This window comes from Lissotriton vulgaris, chromosome 7 (assembly GCF_964263255.1).
Source record: "Lissotriton vulgaris chromosome 7, aLisVul1.2, whole genome shotgun sequence".
Lineage (NCBI taxonomy): Eukaryota > Metazoa > Chordata > Amphibia > Caudata > Salamandridae > Lissotriton > Lissotriton vulgaris.
Genome location: NC_141695.1, coordinates 722683623 through 722698700, shown reverse-complemented (window position 1 = coordinate 722698700; position 15078 = coordinate 722683623). Strand labels below are relative to the sequence as shown.

At 47.0% G+C, this 15078-nt stretch overlaps 1 protein-coding gene across 1 annotated transcript in view; it reads left to right on the top strand.

The window, feature by feature from the left end:
- LOC147702335 (cilia- and flagella-associated protein 337-like) overlaps window positions 1-15078 on the top strand; it is a 1229420-nt gene that overhangs the window by 1057748 nt on the left and 156594 nt on the right. The window lies entirely within an intron of this gene.

The following is a 15078-nucleotide window of genomic DNA, read 5'->3' as shown; positions in this document are numbered from 1 at the left end:
ACTGCTATTAACTTGGCCGAAATTATTTTAGGTGTAAATTCTCCAAATGTAGATTCTGGGAAGGGGTATGTGTGTGTGTGTGTGTGTGTGTGTGCGTGTGTTTGGGCATGTGTGTGAGTGTGAGTGTGACATTCAAAGTGTTATGGTGTGTCTTTGAGTGTGTGTACAGTAGTTTTTAGATGGAGATTAATCATTGGTTTTTATAATCCCTTTTCAATTTACATGTCAATTTTTATCACACATCTGTTATTTTTACATTTTTATAATTTGATTTCAGTCAGTCAGTCAGTCAAAACCACTTTATTTGATAAATTAAAATCATAAAAGTACACATAGAAGTCACAAAACAATACAGTACATTTGGGTGAGACCAGGAAAATAAAAACAAGAACATTTTCTTTTAAAACAGGAGAAATATCTCAGATAGAACAATTTCATAGTATTTCAGATTTCAAATAAAATTCATGATTCAATCATCGCTGGGAATCTTTTTCTCCTCATGCGAACAGCAGCTACAAGAAAACTAGCAATATTAAAAATGTTTGAGGGATTGTCCAATAATTGAAGGTACACTAAGGCTGGTTAGACCTGTAAAAAACCCTTTCTTCTCAAAAGTGGAATTTAAAACCTCTTCCTGATGTCACTATAAAAATCACAGAATAATATAAAGTGCATAGTGTCCTGAATTGAGCAACTGTCACATTTACACAGGGCTGGGTCCTCTGGTTTACTTCAACTTGAGAAGTTGCCCAATGAAAAATGAATCAGGTTGAAACGAAATCTGGTCAGGAGCCAGCGGTGGAAGGGCTTAGTTACGATTCTTAAGTAAGGCTCTATAGATGGAGATGAAATTAATAAGTAATGGGCCCTGACCAGAGGTTTTTTTGTTTCCTCGCCATCCCGTTCCTGCCCCATTAAGCTCAAAAAGTGTGTTTTAACCCACTTTATGTCAGCTTTCATAATTCCGTCTGAGGCGTGATTAATGTCTGGGCACCCAAGTTTAAAAAACATAGCCTTAATATATGACAGCCACTGTATTTCGCTAGCTTTGTCTAGGGCGACACAATCCCTTAAAATCTGGTGATTCAACATAAGTTCAGGGTTCAGCCAAGTTTCTATCCAACAGACCAGGGGGGCCAAACTCACCAAGTCAAACGCATATCCCATCCCCAGTTCCTGATGGATGGCAAAGGTTGGGGTGGATTGGGGGATGGACAAAAGAGAGCCAAAACATTTATTTTCAACCTTCTGCACCCCTACCGCTTGCTTGTACCCCCAAATGGCTGCACCATATGTCGCAATGGGCAAACATTTTGCCCTGTAAATGGCAAAAATAGCTTCACAGGCATTGCCTCCCAATCGCTGTGCGAAACTGAGTAGGGCTGACGATGATCTCCCCACAGCGTTTTATTTAGCTATAAGCTGGGGAGCCCGGGAACATCGAACAAGACCCCCAGGTACGTAAAAACTTTCACCCTTGTGACCTCTACCCCGTTACAATGAAAAGTTCTAACTTTACTCTTACGTTGTCCCATGGTCAGAACGTAGGATTTGGCGATATTGACCACCAGATCCAGGGAATTCATGAAATCCCCAAAGGAATTTAATAATCTCCGAAGACCTAAGGGTATTCGAGCTAGTAGGACAGCGTTGACGAACCCCTCTACCGGATTTATAGTGTCTTGTCCATTTGCCCTTCCGGGTCACCCTAACGGCCCCAAACAAGTCCCGATGCAGATCAACTAAAAAATATACCAGACATGGATCAATCCCCAAGTCAAGCAAAATGGACCATAGCCTTGATCTGTTCACAAGATCAAAGGCTGTAGATAAATCCATAAAGCCAAAATATATACCCCTTGGATGCAACAATGTACTTGTTTATCAATAAATACAAATTAAGGCACTGGTACAAAGTGCTTCTGCCTGGTCTAAAACCGTAATGGAGATTGGATAAGATCTCATTTTCAGCGACCCACTCCGAGACCTTGGCTAAAATCACTTTGCCCAGAATTTTAACGGAAGAGTCTATCATTGAAAAGGGCCTGTAGCACCTAGGGTCCCCTCTCTGCCCTTTTTTAAAAACAGGGATGATGATGTACTGGGACCATGAGACAAAAAAACCCTGGACAACTGTAGAATTAAAAACATTAGTTAAGATTTTGGCCTAAAATGTATCATTACCCTTGTAAAGGTCGGCAGGAACACCGTCTGGGCCTGGAGCCTTGTTACTAGAGGATTCCATTATTGCCCTTTCAACATCTTCTTCTTTGAAAACCAACAAAGGTAAAGCATTACCGGTGTCGGGGGCCAGAAAGGGCTCAGACACTTCATTACTCCCGTAAATGCCTTCAAAGTGAGTTACCCACTGGTCCTTTGGGATATTACTTTCCATTATTTTAGCTGTGTGTATGATTTCCTCCTGAGGCGGAAGCCGGGAGGTTGCGGTCTTGCTCAGCGCTATTCTTATTAATATTATCATTGCCTCGCTTGATTCACTAAGCCTTTTAAAATTGTATTTTACCTCTGCTTGATTCACTAAGCCATTTTAAATTTGTATTGTACCTCTGCTTGATTTACTAAGCCTTTTAAAATTGTATTGGCACCTCTCATCCCGCTCGAATCGACAAACGGTGAATTGTTACTTACCCACCCCCGCACTCCCACACTACCCGGGCCAGTCTCTCCCGACTCAGGCGCTGAGGTATTTCTGTCCCGGCCGGGCTGAAATTCGTGGCGGCCATCTTGGGTGGGGGAAGCGTATGCACGCATTCTAGTGGCCAGCATAAAAGAAGACGGGCATGTCTCCACGCAGCGGACGCGACCAGTGGAAGCGCCGGATCTGCGCCTGAGTCGTGCCAGTGTCCTGCCCGTCTGCGACCATGACGCGGCTGTGGCCACTGACTCTGTTGGTTTTGGCACCCCTTCATGTTTTTCTTACGGTAGGGAGAGTTTACTACTGCTAAAACCTAAACACTGTGCCTTCTCACATACCATCCCTCAGGACCTCTCCACTTCCTCCTATCCATGCAAGCCCTGCACCGCCGGCCAGGAAGTTGACAACCCTGCACTTCAATGCCCCCTCCTACAGGTAGTTACCGGGCCTGCCCCTGTTGGAAAAAAATGTATTCTTAAAGCGGGTCTAATTAACTGTCGGTCATTAGTAAAACATTCCTTGGATATAGCCCAAACCCTGACGGACAACAAATGGGATCTCCTCTTCCTAACGGAAACTTGGTTGGGGGATGAAACCAACCCAGCTTTATGTCTAGCCATTCCCCCTGATTATAACATCTTGTGTGCCCTCCGGCAAAGCCACAACCATGGTGGGGATGTAGCCATAATATATAGGTCGCAATGGACCATCTCTTCCTTCCCCTATACCCAAATCGAATCCATCGAAGCACTACCATTCTGCATCAAACTTGCTGTAAATATTACATGCTCAGGCCTACTTGTATGTCGCCCTCCTAAATCCAAGGTATCTTTCCTTCCCGTTCTTTTGGACTTTGTCCTTCAGGCTAGCACCCGCTACGCGAATTTCACCCTACTTGGGGACTTTAATTTTCATGTGGAAGACGCATCCGATTCCACCAATCTCAATTTTCTCTCCACCTTAACTGATGGCGGATTAAATCAATTGGTATCCCACCCTACCCATAAGGCTGGGCATACACTTGACCTTATCTGCTCTAACCTGGTGGACATCTCTATCAGTGAACCATACCCAGTGATCTGGTCAGACCATTTTTTATTCCTTTTTCTCTCCCCCTTTGTCACCAAGACAACCCTAGGGTTCCGGCAAAGCTGGTCGGCCGTAACTGGAGTAAGATCTCCCCAGACAGCCTTGCTGTACATCTTTCTACAACTGCCCCTGTGGATGCCCATGACTTGGACTCCAGGCTGACTAATTTCAACAGCTGGGTCACCTCCGTCATCGACTCTATTGCTCCTATCAGGCCCATTAAAACTTTTCGATCTGCCCCCTCGGCACCATGGTACTCCGTCGAACTCCGTAACTGTAAATCCGCTTGCAAACTTTTGAAGCGCCGTTGGAGACATTCGTACTCCCCAGACAGTAAAATGAAATATAAAATAGCTCTTAAAGACTATCGGAAGAAGATAGAGCACGAGGATCCACTAGGGAAATCTTCAACACAGTTAGAACTTTCACTAACCCTATGGCCCTCAAACTCCAATCCCCGGTCTCACAATCCCATTGCACTCGTCTCTCTGACTACTTCGAGGAAAAAATTGCCTCTATTTATGACTCCTTCCCCTGTAACAGCAGCCCCAATACTGATGATAAACCCGTAGATCATCTTGAATCCGCTCCTGTTTTCTCAGACTTTGAGGAGATCACCTTAGAATGTTCTCTGGCAGAACTGCTAAAATGTAGATCAGGTTCGCCAATTGACCCTTGGCCTGCCAAACAATACAAAGCATTGGCCCCTCTTCTAAACCCCACACTTAACTGCATTTGGAACGACTCCCTTAAGACAGGCATATTCCCGGAGGCATGGAAACATGCCCAATTAGTTCCTATCCTCAAAAAAATCAATGCAGCGCCTGATTAACCAGCTAACTACAGGCCCATTTCCCTACTGCCTGCCCCAGCTAAGGTTCTTGAAAAGTGAGTGCACCAACAACTAGCGGGCTTCCTTGAAACCCATGGCTTATTCCACGATTCACAACATGGGTTTAGACCAGGTCATAGCACCGAGTCAGCCCTAATAGAGATGGCTGATTCCGTGCAGTGGAAGTTGGACGGGGGCTCAAGAGCGGTGTTAGTGCTGCTTGACTTGTCGGCAGCTTTCGACACCGTCTCTCACCCCGTCCTACTTAACCGCCTCCGGGCCAAAGGCATCCAAGGCAAAGCCTTGGATTGGCTGTCCTCGTTTTTATCTAAGCAGACACATGCGGTGTTTACCCCCCCTACACCTCTGAAAGTCGTCCGTTAAAATCGGGAGTCCCACAGGGCTCCTCATTGAGCCCCCTTTTGTTTAATGTTTATTTCCCCCCCCCTTGGCTGAGCTCATTGCTGAGTCAGGATTCAAGGCAACCTTGTATGCTGATTATATTCAGCTCTTATTTTCTTATGACCCCTACCCAGATCACTTTTGACCCATTAAAAGATTGTCTCCGCTACATCGCCTGCTGGATGGACAATAACTTCCTTAGATTAATCGCTGGGAAAACCGAGGTCCTCTTTTTTCACCAATCCTCTCCACTGGACTCGAACCTCTGGTGGCCTTTGGACTTGAGCATGCCCCCTTCCCCTAAGAAATCAGTAAAAAACCTTGGGGTTAGATGGGATTCTAGCCTCTCCTTCCAAAACCAAGTCCAGACAGTGACTGCTGCATGCCTCTCAAAAATTAGGATGATTAAAAAATTCATTCATTTCCTTCCTAATAATACCAGGAAAACCATTGTCCAGGCATTATTAACTTCCCATTTGGATTATGCCAACAGTCTGTACCTTGGACTTGCTTCTGGCCTTTGCCACCGGTTACAGACAGTCCAGAATGCTGCAGTCCGGCTGGTCTGTGGCATCTCCCTTCGTGAGCACATCTCTCCCCATCGACAAAGCCTTCATTGGTTGCCAGTTCAAAAAATGGCAGAATTCAAAGCACTCACCTTGGCACATCGTGCAATCAAGGAAAAGGACTCCGCATATCTCTCTTCCTGTCTCCGCCCTTACAGCAATGCGAGACACCTTCGATCCAGCTCAAAAAATCTGCTGTGTACCCCCAGATTTAAAAAAGCACGTTCTGGGGGAAAAAACTTTCAGGCTTGTGCCTCCTATCAATTGAATAAACTCCCCAACTCCATTAGGTTGATCCAGGAGGAATTGCCTTTTCGTAAGGCACTGAAAACATTCCTCTTTTGTTAAATTCCTCATGAGTGAGATCCAGCATACACACAGAAGCACCGGGACACCCCATTGGGGTAGCTGTGCGCTATACAAAACACACTAAATAAATAAATAAATAAATGATGCCATTCGCCTGCCCCGAGAGCAGCGGGCTATTAACAATAGTCCAAGGCCTCTGATTTAATTTATTTTTGCGGGCCAGGACAGTTAATTTATATTCTTTTCTAAGCCTAGCTATCTGTGCCCTATCTCTAGGTTTATCTTTCAGTGCTTTTATTAAGTGTTGGTGGGCCCTAGAGCATTTAGAGTCGAACCACCTTTCCCCTAGGTTCGGTTTTGGCTTTCTTGTAATAGTTAAATCTGTAGCAACCTGTCCACATATAGCTTCAAAGGCTATGATTACTATGTCCTCCGGGGTAGAACTTTGTGACACTTTGTGATGTCGTCTTTAACCTTCAAACAAAGACTAGCAAAAAAATTATCAGGGACTACCTTAGCCCATTTTAACCTCCTCCCTTGGTCTTTGGTTATCACAGGATTAGGCCTCCCAGTGTTGGCTAAAGCGTCAGAAAGGTACAGGCCATTATCCAACTCAAGAATGACAGGGTTATTGTCACTAAAGGGAGAACATTTTGCATTATAAAAAACTACATGCCTATTAGAGAGGGAGATACAAATATATAATCAATAACAGTTTCCCTGTCCCTTGCCTTGAACGTTGCTACCCTCTCACTGGTGTCATAAAAACCTGGCTCGTAAAGATTAGCACCTAGAAGAAGATCTTCAAGAGCCTCCCATTTAGGAGTGTGTTCAAAATGAGGTGGCGACGAGTAGGATGGACCATGGGCCTCATCAATACGACAATGAAAAATACACAAATGAATATTAAATTCACCCATAAGTGTAATATGAACGTAAGTGGTTTGCTGTGATCTATATGTTTCTAAAAAACGTGTCAAGTAAAAGAGATGCTCATTACTGTATTTGCTTTCCCCTGAATTATAAAAATTAATTAGCAATTGTTAGACTTGGCTGTCTCTAGTTGGCAGAGGTATACACTTCTGACAAATAGGGACTCACCTCCTCTAGTCAGGGCAACGGGATTACACACTTAGATAACCCCTGCTCACCCCCTTGGTAGCTTGGCAAAGCAGACAGGCTTATCTCAGAGGCAGTGCGTTAAGCATTTATGACCACATACAGTAATAAAGTGAATACACTACAAATGGACACGACACAGTAGTATTATAAAAATAAGGAGTTTTATATAAGGCTTAGCACAAGACCAAATAACGACAAAAATATACCACAATCTTAATAGATACTCTTGGAAGGAAAAATAATAGTTCAAGTGTAGTTTCTTCTTAGCACAAAGTCTTTAGTAACAAAAGCAATTCTTCTTCTTTAAATCACAGTTCTTGGCAACAATGTAACCCCCACAGGAGTCACACGACGTCGAGGCAAAGTTAATCCAAAGGTTCGGTGTCGACCGCGAGGAGCGCTACGTCGAGCCCGGGGTCGCTCAGACCCCCACAACACAGTACCTTGGAAAAGTGAAGCACACGATGATCAGCGGCGTCGAGATGTCCGGCGTCGCGTCTTCGGCGTCGATCGGGCCTCGGAGTCGGGGCGACCTGCAGCGGCGTCGACAGATGTCAGGCAGGAGCAGCGCTCCCGAGGCGAAGCAGGATACGGCGTCGTCGTCGATGTCGATGATGATGTTGCAAGAGTGAGCAGCGCTACGGAGTCGAGAGGGCTCGGGGTCGATGCGATCAGCGGCGATGTCAACATGGGGTCACTTGGAGCTGGAGCCGAACTCGCTACTCACTGGCGTCGCTACTGGCGTCGATCGGGCCCGGCGGCCGGCGTCGAGGAAGCGGGACACTGGAGCCGTTACTCACGATGTCGAGCTGGATTCGGCGGCGTCCGTCGGCGTCGAGATTGCTGGATTCTTCAGAGGTGCTGGATTTTCAGGTTCCAGCAACAAGCACTTTTAGCAAATAAATGAAGTCTTTTAGCCCTGTGACTTCAACAGGAGGCTGGCACTCTTCTAGCCCTTGGAGATTTTCTTTAGCAAAGTTTGAGAGTACACACACAGTTCCTCTCTCCTGGTTCCTTGGCAAAAATAAAGAAGCACTTGCAGGATTCCCTCCAGCAAACAGCACTCTGGCAGAAGGGGGAGGCAAGTCCTTGGATCAGCAGGCTTCTTGTCCTTGGTTTCAGGGTTCCTTGTCAGAATTGATCTAAAGTCTTGGTCCAGGGGTCCTTCTCTTATACCCCTTTTTGGCTTTGATACCTTTGTCCATGCAGGGGAATTCCCCTCATCCTGGGTTTGTTGTGGGTGTAGCCAGGCAGAGGCACCTGGCCTATTCACTGGGCAGGGCTGGGTCCTCAGACGCCCAGCAGGAGGTGGAGCCAGTATTGTCACTGGCAGGAGCAGAGCTATCAGTCGCCCGGCAGGAGGTGGAGCCAGCATTGTATCAGGCAGGGCCGGCTATCAGGAACTACTCTCCCCCTACTCTCAATGCAAATGCACCACTCACCCAACACTGACTCATTCCGAACTCTGGAGCCACCCAGCCCCTGTCACACACACACCAAACCAGCAGAAACCAGAAATAGTTAGACAAGAAAATAGCCACTTTCTAAAAGTGCTATTTTCAAACCCAGAGTCCAAAAACCATCCACCCAAATGGATGCGTTATTAAACCCTGAGTTCAGGGATACCAAACTCGACATTGCACCATGCTCCCCGAGCCAGCTAGGATTATAGCATTAATAATCCTGGCAGCCCATTCTAACTAATGGAGAGCAGGTAACCTCACAATAGTGAAAAACGAATATGGCTGTAATTCACTATTAGGACATGCCAACCTGGTCAGGCTTGTCCTACCTTATGCTTACAATGCACCCTGCCCTCGGGCCTACCATAGGGGTGACTAACATGAAGTTAAGGGAAGGTTTGGGGACTGGCAAGTAGGTGTACTTGCGCAGTCAGTGTGACAGTACCAGACTGCACGTAGGTCTAGCAATGGCAGACCTTTAGACATACTTTTTCTAGGCCGCTCTTGTGGGTGGCACAATGTGTGCTGCAAGCCCATGAGCAGCATTTGTATTTACAAGACCTGGCACTCCTGGTGCACTAGACTAGGGACTGACAGTAAACCAAATAGGCCAAACATGGAATTCAATCAATACAGCAATTTTACATAGGGAGCACTTGCACTGTTGCACTGATCAGCAGTGGCACAGTGCCCAAAGCAATATACCAGCAAAAACATCGTGAACAGAGGAGGCAAACAGAAAAAAATGGAGGAGAGACTCAGGCCAATGATGTCAGGTCTAACAGCAATATTTTGGGATGGTTTGTGGTAATAAGTTCAGCTATCAGGCAGTTAAGGGAGATTGCCTCCAACAACGTTACCAACCCTTTTAGCCTAATAGAAAAGAGAAACATCAAACCACACTTTGCTCTGCCTGTCGGCATTGGGCGGGCAGGCAGAAAATAAGATTTAAAACCATCTACCCAAAAATGACTCTCCTTGTCCCAAGTCTCTTGGAAAGCTATAATATCATAATTTCTGATGAGCTTTAGCCAATTCGGATCCTTCTTTTTTGATCAAAGCCCTGCGATATTCCAACTGATTAATCTAAAATTAGGGCCAGCCTCAGCATTAATTTCTATGTAGACTAAGACTAGGAAGTAGCGTCTGGGGGATTTAGGCAATCGTTCTCATCTAACCGAGACAAAGGGGAGAACCTATTAGATAAGGCCAAAGTCTCCTTTCTCTGATATAATTTGATTTGTATATGTCTGAAATCTTACAGATATAACGTTTATTTATTTTTTTACATTAATTGTATTTCTTTCTTTACATTTAATCTGTGTGATGTATATGGGTGTATGTCTACATTTATATGGCCATTTTTTACATGTGTTTTATTTTTAGTATGTTTTCTAAACTTGACAGTGTGAAGAGCATGGGTGTTTGGAATGTCTAAAGTTATATGAACATATATTTACTTGTAGGTGTTGGATTTTGTGCTGTAGTGTTATTCCCTTTCTTCATTGACTTATATGTGATTCCCTTGCAGTTATATGTGAGGAGGAGCTTGGCTAGAGTAGAGTTGAGACAATTTGGGCTGTAGCCTGCTATGGATGTAACAACTGTCAATTGCAATTGATTGAATTTGCATGTCTCATCCTGTGCTCCTTCTTAAATTTCCCTTTCCTCCTCTGACTTTATAGTAGATATTCTTGATTTTACAGTTGCTCCCTTTTTTCACTCACACATTTACACCTAAATAGTAGAACTACTTGTGGATACTTCTACACACTTGAGAATGGGAACTATCCACTTATGTACTGGGCCGCTGTATGGTGTAGAGCTGCCCCATACCTATGTGAAGTGCATTTATTAGAGTGCAGAGTAGTACTACTTCACATACAGCTATTTGCCTTTTGTGGATTGGGCCAAAGGTTTATAAGGCTTGTACTTGTCCCTGGCCGTCGCAACATTGAGAGGCTGTACTTCCTGACGCTAGCATCAACCTTGTCTTATCTTAGAAATGGAGACATACCTTTTATGCTTAAAAGTCTTGTATTTCAACACGGTGGCAGCAGCACCCTAGTATTAACCCGAATAGAAGCTTCCCACTTGCTCAGTCATTCAAGAATAACAGCGCCTTCAAAAATAACAATAAATGCCTTGTGCCACCAAGCTCTCATTTCAGCTTTTGAAAATAAACTTTTACTGTAATGTTTCTTACGTTTTTCACATTTTGAAGTAGATGCTGGGAAAATGTTGAGTTGTAAAGTACACATTGCAAGCAGATGTTTCAGTTGAAAAAAACTGTAGAATCAGGACATCCCTAACTCATGCTATTTTTGTTTCTGTTGGAGAGGTGGGTTGAGAAAGGGGTCAGCGCAGACCAATATTTTCTTTTGCCCTTGGAGAGAGGCGAGAAATTGCTGGACTCATTTGCCTCATCAAGGCAGCAGTGGAAAAATAAAAATGCTTCCGATGTGAGAGCGAAAATCTCCGGGGCGGGGCAAGCACAAGAATAGGCAGGAAAGATATCAAATTAAGAAAATAGGGCCTGGTTATGAGTGCAATGGTCTTCCGACCGCCGCACTCACGGTGGAGCTGCAGTGGCGGTCCACCAGATTAAGACTTTCAAAGTCGCACCGGCGGTGGGCACCAGCTGCGCCAGGGAACAGTCGTTCCTTGGCACTGGCTGAGCTGCGCCACAAATTAAAATGCTCAGCGGGACTGCGCTAGTCCCACTGAGCATAATGCAAGTTCCTGCGCTGCCAGCCATTTCATGGCGGAAGCATCACCATGACAAGGCTGGCAGTGCAGAAGCATAGAGGGCCCTAAAGAGCCCCATGGACCTAGCCTTAGGCATACATGGAGGGAGGCACAACATGTGCCCCCATGTCTGTTTTCTCCCAACGTTCCAGCACGGCATTGACGTCACCGTCCATGCCATGCTAAATGTTTTTTATTAGTTTCCCATTGCGGTGCCTGTTTTCCAGTTCAACGAGTAATAAGGTGGGCGGTCCTTGCACAGGTTTGGTGCAGCTGTGTCGGCGGACAGCTGGCTCAACTGCACCAAGACGTAATCGAGTCCATAGATCTTCAATAGACAAAAAACGTAATTCAGTTATTAGCAACAACTTGACTCAAATTCCACTCTAAACTTATGTTATATTTTTGAAAATAATAGGTCTGGGAGCGCGACCTAAAATTAAGGTATTGTTTATTGCATCACAGGATATTTATGGCAAACATTCTCATACTTTCCTAAGAGAAGCACACAGTTGCCTTTCAACTTCCCAAACATGGCTGCAGAGAGAGAGTATGCCGCTGCCCGCGTACCACGCAAAGGGACATTGGCAGGGCAGCTCCTTCTAGTGGCCACTAGTCAAAGCCCCCCCATTCCCCCGTGGGGCAAGGAAGGGAGGCGTGGCAAGCCTCACCTGCACCTCCCCATGGCCACCATGACGTGCGGCCAGGGGAGGGCTTACCTGAGAGGGGGCGTGCCGGGTACTTAAGCCCCCGCCGCCCCGGGATCGCCCTCTGTTCCTGCTGTTCGTCCACTGAGCGCTGAACCGTCGTTCATCGTCGTGTGTCCTAGGTAGGTGCCACTCTCTCGCCTCCCCCCGGCCCGTCCCTGGCCTAATACCAGGTTGCACAGGGGTCCTGTGGTAGGATGCCACGGGGGAGGAAGAGGTGGCCGCAGCAACAACTGCGGGTTCAGAGGCTAGATGGCGCTCAGATAAGTGATTGTTCTCGGTTAAGTGCTCGTCGGAGGGCTCTTTTCTCAATAGGCTATCGGCAGCATTCCCTGCCGTTTAAGCATGTTGGGATGTGCGGGAGGGCACGTCGGGCCCAGTACGAGGCCCCGGTGTTGAACATACGGGGGGAGGAAGAGGTGGCCACGCTGGTTGTGCGTGCGGGCGGGCGCACCGTTGGAGAGCACGGGCGGTGGGGGGAGGTTCAGCTATCCCGGGCTAGCATGCACGGCCTCGCACGCGGTCGGGATGCCGTGTGGCTGAGTGGAGGGCCAGCTTATCTATAGGCTTCTTTCATTGCAGGGTGTGAGTGTTTGCTCGGGCTTTTGTCCCGGCGTTCACTGGTCTCCGTGACAACAGGCCCCGTTCTAAGCGTTGTGATTGCGCGAACAGGACGGAAATAGAACCGGCCGCGGAGAGTTTTGAGCCGTAGACAGAGATTGTTTCGAGTAGATAACCGCCGCCATTGTCAGCCGCACTGCTGCCGGCGTGCGGCACGCTCCGGTGCCAATTGTAGATAATCATGAGGAGGGGCACCAGGTTTTGGGGGGTACTTTCAGGCGTGCACTCTTGTGGTTCTGGTGCCAACCCGTGGAAGCAGATGGGTAACAGGGGCGATTTCATGACCTTTGCTTGGTGTTTTGTTTTAAGGGACGCACCTTTTGGCATGTGTTTCCGGCACAAAGAACCTTGTTTTTTTTCCCGTTCCCTAGGTAATTCTCTTTGCAGTTGTACAGTTAAAAGTTGCATAGGTGTTCCTGGAGATTGCGTGGGGGGACCCTGCAGGAAAACAGTGTATATGTTGAGGCCCTGCCGGTACTTCCAATGAGAGGCGCTGTACTTCAGTGGCCCGGCACCACTCATTCTGCTGTACATCGAACGGACGCGGATTCTGTCCCCCTGACGGCCTTCTGTGCCATCCATCCCCCATTCATGGACAGCGTCTGCATTCTCAGCGGTTTGTCCTCTCATCATAGCGTTGGTTTGTCCGTTCGCGGGACGCTGTCTCCACCGCCCAGACGGTGCTTGGAAGCCCGAGTCCCCAGGCGCTACACAGGCCCTCGTCTTCTCCGCCAGTCACTCACCGCACCTGCTTGGGTCACTATCGGCGGATGGGGTTGTTTGGCTTTGGGCAGGGGCGGCAGCGAGGAGGGCTGTGTGTTCAACGAGCAGGGCATGTTTGAGTCCTATCGGGCCGATCCGGTCTTTCATTCTTCCGAAGTCCACAGAACTGGCCGTAATGGGTTGCTTGCGGAAGGACCTATTTAAGTGCTTTAAAAGAGCGAATATTGTTAGGTATGCACTCACGTACCACAGAATAATGCGTGTAAAAATGTTTCTTGATTTGCTAGTGTGTTTACGATCGCGCCAACAGATGTACAGTCAGTCGCGGTGCTCAGCGCGGGCAGGCCGGAGGGCAGGCTGGCTTTTTAGCGAAATCAATGTTGTAGATACTCAATAATGTAACAATGTTCATGCATTTTCCGCGGAGATGTCTGTCGGGGAAGCACTCTTGCAACTCTTGACAACTTGCACAGGATTTTGCGATCTTACTTGTGTTGGGCATTTCCAGTTGCGCGAGTGGGGGTGAAGGGCCCAGCGGGCTGCCCGGGTCGCCTGGGAGGATGGGGCCTTGTCCCCTGGACGGTAGGCACCACAAGGTGTGGAAGTACTCCCCCTCGGGCAATCTCGGTGGAAATACTCCCCCTTGGGCAATCTCGCTGCGATTTGGTTAATTGAACAGGTCGCACCCACTTAACGAAATTCGTTCACCAAGGTAACCGGTGGTTGGCGCCAAAACCTGGACCGCCATTCCGGCCCTTTGTTCTAGGCCCTGCAAATACCAGGCCCGCGGCTCGGTCCTTCAGCAACCACCCTATTTTGTAGTAACTTCTATGTCGTTTCCGCTCGGTGCCTTGTAAATACTTATTCGATTTAGTTAGAATATTCGAGGCAATTGGTAGTCAGTAACTGTACACCCCCCCCTGCTAACCACTGCTCTGTTGTGTGGAGTCTGCTTCGGCTGGAGTGAAAGCGGCTCAAAACAAAAGGGGCAATGAAAGAGACGGAAGATCGATATTGCCGCTGTAAATATTCCTCCTGTGCAGCGACCGGCCCAGGCAAAATGTTTGTTATGCCGACACAACTTTGCAGAGTTTCTGTAAATGTGTGTTCCACTGTGTGATGCAAAATTCCATAATTAAGACAGCACCAATAAGTGGTGTTGAATTTTGCATATTAAAGCATAATTCTGTCGCATTTCACCGCAATTTCTCATAATTGCTTAAATGCAGATCGCGAGACGTCCAAGCATTCCTTACTGTAGGTTCCAACCCCTTACTTCTACATGACGCATTTGAGTTCCAGTCTTACTTCCCCAAGGATGCCTTATGACTGTGAGCAATCGAGTACAATACCTCCATGCTTTCCATGGGATGGGGTGTGTTGCATTGTGTTTCAGACATTGGAAGCCCCTGGATTCAAAGTTTCTATACGTTCGTAAAGCGCGCTTTCACTGAAATGGGGTGACAGAGGGGGATGTTTTAGCGACTCTGATACGATACGGGTTTGTATATTTATTTAATGCGATTTTATATAGCGCGAACATTACTCGAAGGTGTCAGAGCGCTTTACAAAAGAACCAGTTGTAATACTATGCTCCCTCCACGCTTCTTTTGTTAAGAGTTCTCGAAGTAACCTACTGTATTCTGCAGCACGTTCAATGGGGGTTAACTAGGGCCCCCTCTGCGCTTCTTTTGTTAGGAGATCTCAAGTCTTGCCATCTCTACCTGCATGAGGAATCGATAGAGATGCTAATGCGTCGCTCTTTGTGCGCCTGGCGGTGTGGTGGTTTGGAAGAATGGGACTGCAGTGGAAGTGGATGGAGCGAGACGGGACTGCCGAC